The 14,418-nt window shown below is 44.8% G+C and overlaps 1 protein-coding gene across 1 annotated transcript in view; it reads right to left on the reverse strand.

The window, feature by feature from the left end:
- LOC144597801 (ADAMTS-like protein 2) overlaps nt 1-3,899 on the reverse strand; it is a 94,126-nt gene extending 90,227 nt beyond the window's left edge. Inside the window, exon 1 of the mRNA XM_078407401.1 lies at nt 3,807-3,899. The gene's annotated coding sequence lies outside the window, so the exon portion shown is untranslated. The remainder of the gene's footprint in view (nt 1-3,806) is intronic.
- Nucleotides 3,900-14,418: the final 10,519 nt, after the last annotated feature.

A 14,418-nucleotide genomic window follows, 5' to 3' on the forward strand; every position in this document is an offset into this window, starting at 1 on the left:
CTTTAGGCCCACGGTGCTCATGTCGAACAGCATGCCATCTTTCTATCTTTCCTGTGCCGAGTCACAGTCAAGACATTTGTTGAATCAGTGTGTGCCAAAACATTTTATTCAGGGTTGTTAGAAAAAAAATTGAAACTCTTCCACACAAATCTCGTAAGTATTAGCATGATCTTGGGAGTTGCTTGCAGTTTACAGCCAATACTTGTTCTTCATTCCAGAAAGATGTGAGGGAGTTGCAAAAGCAAAATGGAAATTGTGGAAGTTTACAGATTGGCGGTATGGTGGACAATGAAGAAAGTTATCTAAGATTACGATGACATTTTGATCAACTGGGCCAATGGACTGAGGAATGGCACACGGAGCTTAACGCAGATAAATGTGAGTTATTGAATTTTGGTAGGACCAATCAGGGTGGAACTTACACAGTAAATGGTTGGGACATGGAGAGTGTTGTAGAACAGAGAAACCTAGGGGTACAGGTACTATGAAAGAGGCAACACAGGTAGACAAAGCATCAAGACACCATTTGGCAGGCTTGGTTTACACAAGGTATGCAAAGAGTCGCTACATATAGGGAGCCGTCAGAGTTACAAAGTATTCCAGTTAGTCCCCAAAGGTCCCTTTTTGTTCTCAGTGGCTCCCCCACGCCGAGTCCCCCTTTGTTCCCGGTGGTCCCCCCACTATAGCCTTCTTAGGCCCCCTCGGTCATGGCTGACCATGGGTGATGCATCCTAGTTGGCTGCTTGCTCCACCCCACTATAGCAAGCATGTCATTAAACTGGAAAAGGGTTCAAAAAAGATTTCTGAAAATGTTACCTGGAAGGTTGGAGTTATAAAAAGGGTCTGGAGACTTTATGGAGGTTTATAAAATTATGAAGGGCTTCGATACCATCAACTTTTGCCCAGGTAAAGGGAGTTTAAAACTAGAGGGCATAAATCTAGAGCCAGAGGGAAAGATTTAAAAGGGACCTGAGGGGCAATTATTTCACTCAGAGGGTGGTATATGGAATGAGCTGCCAGAGGAAGTGGTAGAAGTGACCAAAATTACAATATTTAAAAGACTCATGAAAGGACATATGGGTAGGAAACGTTTGGGGGGAATATAAGCCAGGCACGGGCAAGAGTAACTAGCTTGGTTAGGCAACTTGGTCCGTAAAGGGCTTGCTTCTGTTGTGTATAATTTTATGTATGAGCGAATTTTGATGCATGTACCCTGAGGTCTGATTATATAAATACAGTGTGATATAGACAACAGTCTACAGACTTTGTGTAGGCTGAAGGCCCAACCTTCATGCCAACCATGCATGAAGACCAAGATGCAGACCAAGCAATGCCGACCAACATGCCCCATTGAAGATGGGGCCCATTTGCCTGCGTTGGGTGCATATCCCTCGATACCTATCCGTGTACCAGTCCAAGAGTGTTTTAAATGCAGTTATTCTTTTGAGAGTTCTTCGGAGGTAAAGAATTTTAGGCAGGGTGGGGAATCATATTGACATATTGTGAGGGACGATTTGGTCCTTCAGTTACAGTCATCATTTGTAACCCACCTGGAATACAGCATGTATTTTTTAGCTGTCAAACACTCCTTCGTTCTCATCCAACTCACTCCACATGCAGAAGCTAAAATCAAATGACATCAGGTGTCTGTCCATTTCTGCCAGAAATTGTTGGAGGTGGCTGCGGTTAGACCAGCCTTCCAGTGTTGGAGCAGGAAAATGGGAGCTCTGTGGATTTTCAGAGCTTTGCTGCTCATGCACAGACTTGGAACATGGCCAGCTGGATACGTTTCCAGTCTAAATGTGTGACTAAACCAATGACCACCGAACAAGACCACACAGGACCACATAAGAGGTTCTTAATACAGATTGGCTCATGCATGGAATCCCAGGTACAGTGGAGGAAAGAACTCCAGAATAATTTCAGAAACAGCTGAAAGTAACGAGGGATAATCTGTAGATGGGTTGGGGGAGCGGGGGAAGTTTTAACATAGAACAGTAGAGCACAAGAACAGGCCCTTCAGTCCACAATGTCTGCCGAACATGATGCCAAAACTCATATCTGTGCAAACAAGGATCTGCAGATGCTCATTCTTCTTCTTGCGTTTGAGGCAGCAGAAGTTATGAAGCTGCTTCTGCTTCTGCTGCCTCTGTTTGTTGTCGTTCGCCTGACAGTTGACAGGGCTTACCACGGGGAGGTAGATAACATGAGCCCCCAGATGCTCATTTACACAAAAGGACAGTGTGCTGGAGTAAATCCGTGGGTCAGGCAGCTTCTCTGGAGAACATGGATGGGTGACGTTTCAAGTCGGGACCCTGCTGCAGACAGCTCTTATCTGCATGCACATAATCCATAAACCTCCATAAGTCTATCCAAAAGTCTATTAATGCCGCTATCATATCGTATTTTCCTGAAGGATATGGTGCATATCTACTGAACGATTTTCCGCATACAATTCAATCTTGTGATACAGTGTCAATCTTTGATCATTGGATACCATACTCAACTAAGTTAGGGGTTCTTGAATTTGAACCCAATCCAAAGATGAAAGAAAACAGTCAATGCAGTACTGGGAGATTGATAAACAATTGCAAATGGGGTTCTTCGGGTAAGATGAGATCCTGCTTGCACCCTTACAGGATGGGCAAGATCAAAAAGCAACGTTTGCAAAAAGAGAAAGAAGTTTCTCCTGGCATTCCGTGTGTAGGAGCAACGTGGAAAGGCCACGCAGAGTTGGTGTTACAGGTAACGGTGCACACCAGTTTTATTAAATCGTCCATTACTTCAAACAGCAACTCTGCTTGGCCTTTCCATTTTGCTCCAACATCGTGCAATATTTATCCATCAACAAATGTCGTTTTAACAGACTACCTGGCTCAAAACACAAACGACTAAAAATGTCATTTATATTTTTAGTTTATTGTCACATCGTTTTGTTAAGCTGTAATGCTTGTAAAACTTTTTGTTCCTTGCTATTCAGGCAGCAGAAAGACTATACATGATTACAATCAAGCCGTCCACAGTGTACAGATACAAGGTAAAGGAAATAATGTTTGGTGCAAGATAAAGTGCAGTAAAGTCCGATTAAAGATAGTCTGAGGGTCTCCAATGAGGTAGATGGTAGGTCATGACACCTCTCCAGTAAGTGATAGGATGGTCCAGTTGCTTTGGGCTCTGGGACATTCTGAGGGTGTCAATGTTCAACATAAAAAAAGTAAGTATTTTATTTTTCTTAATTGTTCTTGACAATTGTCAGAGTTTAATGAATGGGACATCCTTTGGTGTCTGTGGGTTGTCCCCACCCCACACAATCCATTCCCTGAGACATTATGGCTGCATGTAGCAACAACATGACTGTAATAATAACAAGAGATTGAAGTTTTTAACATTTCTCACAAAACATTACTCGTTTATATCTTAACAATGTGTTAGCTGTCCTGCCTTGAGGATATTATAACCTCATAAGCCAGTGTCTAGTTCTGAAAGCTATAAAATAAATTAGGACAGAAATTCAGTTACTTCAGACTTGCAGAAACATCTTTTCCAATTCCTTGTCAGAGATTCAGTGCTCCTAAGATATTAATACAGTCTAACTCACAAGTAAATTCTGAGCAGAATATTAATAAAATCAGCATGGGCCATGGGTACCCTTGGGACTAGTTCCAGGAATTCCCCTTTGAGTTTTGGGATACGTGAATGGCCTCCCATCAAATGTGGGCCAAGTCCAAACTACTTTACAAAAAATGCACCTCTCCAGACTGGCTGAACTCCAAAAACTCCAAACTGTACGAAAAATAAGAACTCACATTTTATCCCAGCTGAAACTCTCCTCTTGATTGAAGCGTTCTATGTTGAAGTGAAACAACCAAATAAGCCTTCATATTCAGGCTCGATCTCACTACACGCCTAAAATGAATCAGAGTTAATCTGGTGCAATAAAATAGTTTTTTTGTTGAATAAAGGTACAAGGATGCTGATTTACAAAGAAAACGACACAAACTGCTGGTGTAACTCAGCGGGTCCGGTCACCTCTGGAGAATATGGATAGGAGATGTCTTGGGTCAGGACCCTTCCTCAGACTGATCGTAGGGGGTGGGGAATGGGGGGAAGAAAGCTGGAATAGACATCTTCCATCTCTTCCAGTTGCAGCTTTCTCCTCCCCACCCCCCCCCCCCCTCGAAAGAATCAGGCTGAAGAAGGGTCTCGATCCATAACATCACCTATCCATGTTCTCCAGAGATACTACCGGACCCTCTGAGTTACTTCAGCACTTTCTGCCTTTGTTTGTTGAACACATTATCTATATGGATATACAGTATTATCTATATTTGGGCGGCACAGTGGTGCAACGGTAAAGTTGCTGCCTTACAGAGCCAGAGGCTTAGGTTTGATCCTGACTACCAGTGCTGTCTGTACGGAGTTTGCACATTCTCCCTGTGCCCGCGTGGGTTTTCTCCAATTTCCTCCCACATTCCAAAGACATGTGGGTTTGTAGGTTAATTGGCTTCTGCAAAATTGCCCTTATGTGTGTGGGATAGTGTATGGGTGAATGCTGGTCGGCACGAACTCGGTGGGCCGATGGGCCTGTTTCCGCACAATATATCTAAAACTAAAAACATTTTTCAATAAATCTGTTAGGATAATTCGTTGAAGTTAGGATCAGACCTGTGAGGAACATAAAGACAAGCCCATTCAGATGAATCATCTGATTCTCTCCCAATTCCACATCATTCTATGTAGCTAGCACATGCCTGTCAGGTTTCTCATCCATTTTCCTGCTTTTAACTCGCAGGCTGGGTCACATGTGTTCAAGCTAAGCAGTGTATCCAGGTGATAATTACAAAGCACCAGATGCTGTGTGGACAGACACAGGTTGCTGGAGGAACTCAGCAGATCAGGCAGAATTTCTGGAGAAAAGGAATAGGAACAGATACAGTGTGGAGGTCCAGCATGCTCAAACAGCTCACAAACCATTGCTGTTGGGCTAGGATGGGTGGCTTCCCTGGGCAGTGGCATGGGTGAGAAGGTGGTGAATCGCACTACAGCTGAAGACTATGCACCCAGACAGATGACGGACGGCAGCAGGAAAGGCCTGATGCTATTCTCAGCCATTGTTTTGAATCACATCAGTGGGATTTACTTACAATGCGCTTGCCCCGTGCATTGAAAGCCTGCAGCAGAAGACAAACATCGGACTGACTAGAGAGTCGATGAGCCAGATTCAACATGCAGGTTCTGCTGAAATAGAGGTCAGTCGGGCTAGGAGGGAGGATGCTCAGTGAGAGGTAAGGGTCCTTGGAAGGAGTCGAGGGGAGAGGTATAGAGACAGGTGTTGCATCTTCAGCAGTTGCAGGGGAAAGTACCTGGGGAGGGGGTGGTTTGGGTGGGAAGGGATGAGTTAACCAGGGAGTTGCGGAGGGAACGGTCTCTGCAGATAGCGGAAAGAGGTGGAGATGAGAAGATGTGGCGTAGCCATGGGCATTCTTATGGGCCCCAGCTATGCCTGCCTCTTTGTAGGGTACATCGAACAATCCCTGTTCCAGGTGTACACTGGCCCTATCCCCAAACTCTATCTCGACTACATTGACGACTGCAACGGTGCTACCTCCTGCACCCATGCAGAACTCACTGACTTCATTAACTTTATTACTAATTTCCATCCTACACTCAAATTTCCTTGGACCATCTCCGACATCTCCCTACCGTTTCTTGATCTCACCGTCACCATCACAGGAGACAGACTATCAACTGAAATCTATATACTAACACTCTCGTTTGTTTGTTTATTTGTGATCGAACTACAGCCAAAACGGTACACGATAGCTTGACAATTTTAGGCCCACCTTACTCACAGTCATCGCTTTAATGGTAAAGCAAGTAGTTTTATTGAAATCGGTGTTATATTTTTTAAGTTATTTACATTTTAAAGTTTAAATTTATCTCCGAGGGAGGGAGGAGGGAGGGAGGGAGGTGGGGGGGAGGGAGGGGGGGGGAGGAGGGGGGATAAGGGGGGTTGGGGGGGATGGAGAGGGGGAAGGGGAGGTGGGGAGGGGAGGGGAGGGAGAGGGGAGGTGGGGAGGGGGGTAGGAGAGGGTGCTGCACCAATGCAGGAGAGGTTTGGGCCCAACGGGTCCACTTGGTCTAGTTTATTATAAACCCACTGACTCCCACAGCTATCTAGACTACACTTCTTCCTACCCAGCTTTCTTTAAAGACTCTATCCTCAACTCCCAACTCCTCTGTCTACGCCGCATCTGCGTCCAAGGTGAGGTGTTCCGTCCCAGGACATCGGAGATGTCCTCATTCTTTAGGGAACGGGAGCTCCCCTCTTCCATCATAGATGAGACCCTCACCAGGGTCTCCTCGATATCCTGCGGCTTCGCTCTTGCTCCCCCTCCTCCCAGTCGCAACAGGGACAGTCCCCCTAGTCCTCATCCTTCTCCCCAGCAGCCGTCGCATACAGCACATCATCCTCCGGCACTTTCACCACCTCCAATGGAATCACACCACCAGCCACATCTTCCCATCTCCACCTCTTTCCACAGTGACTGTTCCCTCCGTAACTCCCTGTTAACTTGTCCCTTCCCACCCAAACCACCCCCTCCCCAGGTACGTTTCCCTGCAACCGCAGGAAATACAACACCTGCACCTATGCCTCCTCCTTCGTCTCCGTCCAAGGACCCCGACAGTCTTTACAGGTGACGCAGAGGTTCACTTGTACCTCCTCCAACCTCATCTACTGTATCCGCTGATCCAGGTGTCGACTCCCACATATCGGCGAGACCAAGAGCAGGCTCAGAGATCATTTCGCTGAAAACACCCCACCCCCCCCCCCCCCCCCCCCACCCCCCCTCAGTCTGCCAAAACCTACCTGATCTCCCACTTGCCAAACAGTTCAACTCCCCCTCCCATTCCCACACTGACCTTTCTGTCCTGGGCCTCCTCCACTGTCAGAGTGAGGCCCAGCGCAAATTGGAAGAATAACACCTCATATTTCGCTTGGGCAGCTGACACCCCAGCGGTATGAACATTGACTTCTCTAACTTCAAGTAACCTTTGCTTTCCCTCTCTCTCTCCATCCATCCGCCCTTTCCAGTTCTCCGACCAGCCTGACTGTCCTTGTTTACATTTTATCTCTGTTTGCTTTGTTGTTACCTTCTCCTAGCTAACAATGATCTATTCTACATTTTCTTGAACTCCATCCCCTTTGTCTCATTTTCACACAGGACACTTCCTTATCTCTGTATCTCCCTCTCCCCTGACTCAGTCTGAAGAGGGGTCTCGACCTGAAAGGTCACTCATTCCTTCTATCCAGAGATGCTGAGTTACTTCAGCAATTTGTGTCTAGCTTCTCACTGTACCTCGGTGCATATGACAATAAAGTAAACTAAACTAAACTATTGTTTGGAACACGCACATTTGAACGCTGTGGTCTCGGAGGTTGGGACAGTCTCCAGACTGCTTAGTCCTGGAAGAGGAAAGGCCCTGGAGCCTTCATAAAAGGGCACAGAGATTTCCAGCTGGTAAACCTGGACATTGCCAAGAAAGAGAGGAATCTCCATTCTTTGCCAAAGCATTGAAGTCCCCTTTGCATTCGACAACAACTTGAAAATGTGTAGTTGTAAACATCCATAAAAAAAGGTCAGTTATAATCTAACATTGGAACAGTCTGCTGACATCCAGCCATTCGGTGAATAATGTTCTCTCAGTTGTAGCTCAGTGGCCACAGCCCCTCCCTCTTGGATCTAACACTCCAGGTTTAATGCCTACTCTAGAAACTTGAACAGAAAAATCTAAACTGCATTCTAAAAAGAAAAGTAATGTATTTATATGGCGAATTAGACATCTCTTTAAAAATATCCTTTTTTTTTTAATGGCAATGAAACCATTGTAATGTTAAAAATCACAGAACCAATTTCCGCAGTGTAAACTCCCAGTAACCAAACAACAAGATATTAGAAATGTTTATTGACTACGATTAAGGACACCAGTAATAAATTATCTGCTCTTGTTTGACAGGTTTAAGTGCCTCCAAAAGAAGGGACAGGGCTCTGTTTTGGTTAAAAGCCAAATCAGCATTTTTATACTTCTTGACCAACAGACCGCCAGCAGTGTGGATAGAGGACAAAACATCCTCCACGATAATTCTCAACAACACTCGTGCCTCAACATGAGGCTGCGACCTTAGCCCCTTACTCTACCCTTGATACACTTCAGACCATGTGGCCAAATTCTGCTCTAACTCCATTGCTAAACGCAAATTGGAGGAACAGCATCTCATATTTCGCTTGGGCAGCTTACAACCCAGTGGTATGAATATTGATTTCTCTCACTTCAGGTAGCCCTGGCATTCCCTCTCTCTCTATCCCTCCCCCACCCAAGTCGCACTAGCTTCTCGTTTTCACCCTAACAAGCAGCTAACAGTGACCTGTTTCCTTTATCAATGTTACTTTTTTGCATATCTTTCATTCATTGTTTTTTTATCTCTCTACATAATCGTCCATATCTCTCGTTTCCCTTATCCCTCACCAGTCTGAAGAAGGGTCTCGAATTCCTTCTCTCCAGAGATGTTGCCTGCCCCGCTGAGTTACTCCAGCTTTTTGTGTCTTTCTTCCATTTATTAGTTTGCAGATTACGCCACTGGAAAGAGGTGGATCTTTATCAATGATGAGATGGAATACAGGAGGAAATAGAGAACTTAGTAGCATGGTGTCAAGGCAGCAACCTCTCTCAATGTCAGAAAAATGAAGGAGCTAGTCATTGACTTCAGGAAGCGAGATGGAGTTATACGCTCCAATCTGCATCAATGCTGCTGAGATGGTCAGGAACTTTAAGTTCCTAGGTGGTAATATCAGTAACAATCTGACCTGGTCCAACCTTTTCGATGCTGCAGCCAAGAAAGCATACCAATACCTACCTCTACTTCCTCAGAAGACCTAGAAATTTGGCATGTCTCCAATGACTCTTACCAAATTCTACACATCCTAGATGCTAGGATGGAATGCATCCTGCTGGGGTGATTCAGTTTAGTAGAGCAACTGCTCTGTCCAAGATAGCAATAAATTGCAGAGAGTTGTGGATGCAGCCCAATGTATCACACAAACTAGCCTCCTCCCCAGCATCAATTCCATCTATGCTTCTCACTGCTTTGTGAAAGCAGCCAGGATACGCAAAGGCCATTCACACCCTGGTCTTTCTCTCTTCTCCCCCTCCTGTTGAGCAGATACAAAAGCTTAAAAGCTCGCGCCACCAGATTCAGGTGCTTCTTCCCCACTGTTCTCAGACTCTTTAATGGACCTCTCATATGCTAAGGATGCCTCCCAATCTTCCAAACTACCTCAATGTGGCCCTTGCACTTTTTTAATCTGCATTTTCTCTGTAGCTGCAATAGTATATTTTGCACTCTGTTTCCTTTCTCTTTGTGCATTACTTGTTACATAGAAACATAGAAACATAGAAGATAGGTGCAGGAGTAGGCCATTCAGCCCTTCGAGCCTGCACCGCCATTCAATATGATCATGGCTGATCATCCAGCTCAGTAGCCTGTACCTGCCTTCTCTCCATACCCCCTGATCCCTTTAGCAAAAAGGGCCACATCTAACTCCCTCTTAAATATAGCCAATGAACTGGCCTCAACTACCTTCTGTGGCAGAGAATTCCACAGACTCACCACTCTCTGTGTGAAGAAATATTTTCTCATCTCGGTCCTAAAAGACTTCCCCCTTATCCTTAAGCTGTGACCCCTGGTTCTGGACTCCCCCAACATCGGGAACAATCTTCCCGCATCTAGCCTCTCCAACCCCTTAAGAATTTTATATGTTTCTATAAGATCCCCTCTCAGTCTTCTAAATTCCAGCGAGTACAAGCCCAGTCTATCCAGTCTTTCCTCATATGTAAGTCCCGCCATCCCAGGGATCAATCTGGTGAACCTTCTCTGTACTCCCTCTAAGGCAAGAACGTCTTTCCTCAGGTTAGGAGACCAAAACTGCACACAATACTCCAGGTGCGGTCTCACCAAGGCCCTGTACAACTGCAGCAGAACCTCCCTGCTCCTAAACTCAAATCCTCTTGCTATGAATGCCAACATACCATTCGCTTTCTTCACTGCCTGCTGCACCTGCATGCTTGCTTTCAATGACTGGTGCACCATGACACCCAGGTCACGTTGCATCTCCCCTTCTCCCAATCGGTCACCATTCAGGTAATACTCTGTTTTCCTGTTCTTGCCGCCAAAGTGGATAACCTCACATTTATCCACATTATATTGCATCTGCCATGCATTTGCCCACTCGCCTAATCTATCCAAGTCACTCTGCAGCCTCCTAGCATCCTCCTCGCAGCTAACACTGCCACCCAGCTTCGTGTCATCCGCAAACTTAGAGATGTTGCATTCAATTCCCTCGTCCAAATCATTAATATACACTGTAAATAACTGGGGTCCCAGCACTGAGCCTTGCGATACCCCACTAGTCACTGCCTGCCTTGCGGCACGCCACTAGTCACTGCCTGTACTCAGGAGGGCAGGCAATACATGTTTTTCACTGCATCATGGTACAAGTGACAATAATAAACCCATAGTAATCCAACACAAAATGTTTGTATGACATCTAGGTTTTTTTCATGGTACTCGGAGTCCTTTCGACTACGGCAACAGGGGCAAGGTCCTGGAGAACAACCAATGCCCGATGTAGATACACTAATCGCTGGAGTAACTCAGCAGGTCAGGCTGCAGAAAAAGGATGTGACATTTTGGGTCTGAACCCTTCTTCAGGTTGAAAATAGGGGATGAGGAGGGGGGTTGAATGTTGAATGTTCTAATTTTAAGTATCTTCTACTAACATTCCCCTTACCCCTTTATCCCCTTCCTCCCCCTTGTCGTTTAATCAGTTCCTCATGTCGCAACAATGTATCCTTCTTGAGATCACACCTTCCCGAGCCAAGAATGGGCCTAACTGGCCCTGATTGAGGTCATCTGTTGCCGGCCCTGATTTATCCAAGTCTTTCCTCGCCTTCAGTTCTTTACCTGCAACTCCTACTTCCATTCTTAAGAAAGCTCCTGACCCGAAACGTCACCTATCTTTTTAACTCCAGGGATGTTGCCTGAGTCGCTGAGTTACTCCAGCACTTTGTGTCTTTCTTTGGTATAAACCAGCATCTCCAGTTATTTTTTTTTACACAATGCTTGATGTACCCCCCTGAGCTTTAATCATAAGTGGGGCAAACAACAAAAAGCGTGGAAATGCAATTCATATTTGATGCTTATTATCTTTCATCTCGATATTGTAATGTTAGTAAGCTTGCCATCTCCACACTTCATTTCTACAAGTACAAAAATATGAGTGTGACAATGTATATTCTACAAGTATCTTGAATGGAAGTTAAGTGAACTCCCCAGCTTATTAAGTTGTAGTCTCATATCTCATTATAGTCTTGGACAATAAAGTTGCATGCAAAGAGTAACAATCATAAACTTCCCATAAATTCATCGCATCCCGCAAATGTCTCCTTGCCATGTATTCTGGGAATACTTCCTAGAGTTTCTTGTAAATACACATGATTCCTATCTGTGCTCCCAATGGGCTGGAACAGAGGCAAACCATGAAATACTAATCTCCACACACAAGTTTCCGATTAATCGCTTCTTTCAAAATCTTTGTTAATCCAAGGAAAGGGGGATTCATCGACTTCTCATTTTGCTTTCAACTACTAAATACATCAACCATCAATTAATTCAAGGGGTATCTTTGATTAAAAATCAAACTGCTGGAGGAACTCAGCAGGTCAGGCAGCATCTGTGGAGGGAAATGGACAGATAAAGTTTTGGGTCAGGACCCTTCAGATTATCTTGCTATTCTTACCTGTATCCCGAGTCCTTTAGACACAAGGAACTGCAGATGCTGTTTTACCCCTAAAAGATGCAAAGTGTTGGAGTAACTCAGCAGGTCAGGAGGCATCTCTGGAAAACATGGATAGGTGACGTTTGGGTTGGGATTCTTCTTCAAAATGATTGTAGTTGGGGGGCGAGGGAGAAAACTGTAAGAGAAGTGGGGGGCAAGTTTTAGGTGGGTACAGGTAAGGGGAGGTTTTGATTTACAGATGGTTGGACAAATGCGTAAGTTGGATGTTAACGATAAAACAAATAGAAGAAAAAAGATTTAATAGGAACTTGAGGGGGTAACTTTTTTACACAAAGGATAGCGGCTGCATGGAACGAGATGCCGGAGGAGGTAGTTGAAGCTTGTACTATCGTAACGTTTGAGAAACATTTTGGACAAGTATATGGATAGGATAGATTTAGAGGAATAGACACAAAATGTTGGAGTAACTCAGTGGGTCAGGCAGCATCTCTGGAGAAAAGGAAATGGGTGATGTTTTGGGTCAAGACCTTTCTTCAGACTGAGAACCAGGGGAAAGGGAAACTAGAGGTCTGAAAAGGTACAGCACAAACCTTAGGCCGAGTGCTTAGAAATAATTCTCAGGAAGACACACCAGCACTTCTACTTTCTTTGGAGTTTAAGAAGATTCAGTACGTCACTGAATACCCTGCAGATGCACCACAGAAAATATCCTGACTGGGTGCATCAGGGCCTGGCACAGCAATTCCAATGCACAGAAATGCAGAGTGGGAAGGGCACTGCCCTCTCCTCCATGAAAAACATCTACATGAGACATAATCTCAAGAAGGCAGCATCAATTACCAAGGACCTTCACCATCTGGGCCATGTCCCCATCTTGCTGCTATCGCTGGGCAGGAGATACAGAAGCTTGAATGTCACACACCACTAAATTGGGGAACAGCCATGTTCCGACAACTATCAGTTTCTTGGACCAACCCAGACAACCTTAATCCTGCATCAACAACAGAACACTACACTCTTTCACAACCATGGACTTTAAAAAATTCTAATTGTGTTTTGCATCAATGTCTTGTTTTTTGCTCCGTCTTTTTTTTCTCTTTCTACTCTTTTGCAGAATTTTAGAACATAGAAGATGGAAAGGTACAGCACAGGAACAGGCCCTACGGCCCACAATATCTGTGCCAAACACGAGACCAAAACCAACTCTTATCTGCATGCATATAATCCCTATCCCTCCATTCCCTGTATATCCATGTGCCTATCTAAAAGTATCTTAAATGCCACTATTGTATCTGCCTCCACCACCACTGCTGGCAGTGAGTTCCAGGTACTCACCACCCTCTGCGTACAAAATGTGCTTGCATATATCCTTTATACTTTGCCCTTCACACCTTGAAGCTACGCCTTCGAGTATTTGTTCTTTCCATCCTAGGAAAAAGGTTCTGTGTCATCCTATCTAATGCCTCTCATAATTTTATATACTTCTATCAAGTCTCTCCACAACCACCAGCATTCCAGAGAAAACAATCCAAGTCTATCCAACCTCTCCCTGTAACTAATACGCCCCTATCCAGACATCATTGTGGTAAATCTCCTCTACACCCTCGCCAAAGCCTCTACAGCCTTCCTTTAATAGAGCGACCAGAACTGCATGCAATACTCCAAATGAGAACATAACCAAACTCCTATAAAGCTACATCATGACTTCCTGAGTCTTATATTCAATGCCTCGACCTATGAAGGCAAGCATACCATATGCCTTCTTTACCACTCTATCTACTTGTGTTGCCACATTCAAGGAGTTATGGACCTAGACATTAACTCCCTGAGATCCCTCTGTACATCAATGCTGTTAAGGGATATGCTATTAATTATGTATTTCCCCCCCTACATTAGACCTCCAAAGTCCAAAACCTCACACATGCTCGGATTAAACTCCATTTGACATTATTCCAGCCATTTCTACATCAGACTGGGTCCACCAGTATTTCAATGCATTTCTCACATCTCCATGCAAAATTCTTTGCAGACTTAACTCAGGCCCTCTAATCTGAGGCATCAGGAGGGATTAGATAGATTTGCCATTTTTTTCTCCAGGGCAAAAGTGGCTAAGAGATGACATGAAAGAGGCTCATAAAATCATGAGGGGCATAGATACAGTAGGTAGCCATAGTCCATTTCCCATGGTCGGAAAACAAAAGCGTATAATTTTAAGGTGAAAGGGTTTTTAGTTTAGCTTAGTTTAGAGATACAGTGTAGAAACAGGCCCTTCGGCCCATCGAGTCCGCACCGACGAACAATCACGGTATACTAGTTCTATCTTACACACTAGGGACAATTTACAGAAGCCAATTAACATCTTTGGAATGGGGGAGGAAACCGGAGCACCTGGAGAAAACCCACACGGTCACAGGGAGAAGGTGCAAACTCTATACAGTCACCATACATAGATTCGGAGGGGTAAATTTTCATTCAAAGCGTAGTTGGTATCTGGAGTAAGTTGCCAGAGGAGGTGGTGGAGGCAGGGACTGCAACAACATTGAAGAGGTATTTAGACAGG

The sequence above is a fragment of the Rhinoraja longicauda genome, chromosome 11 (genome assembly GCF_053455715.1).
Source record: "Rhinoraja longicauda isolate Sanriku21f chromosome 11, sRhiLon1.1, whole genome shotgun sequence".
NCBI classification, from domain to species: domain Eukaryota; kingdom Metazoa; phylum Chordata; class Chondrichthyes; order Rajiformes; family Arhynchobatidae; genus Rhinoraja; species Rhinoraja longicauda.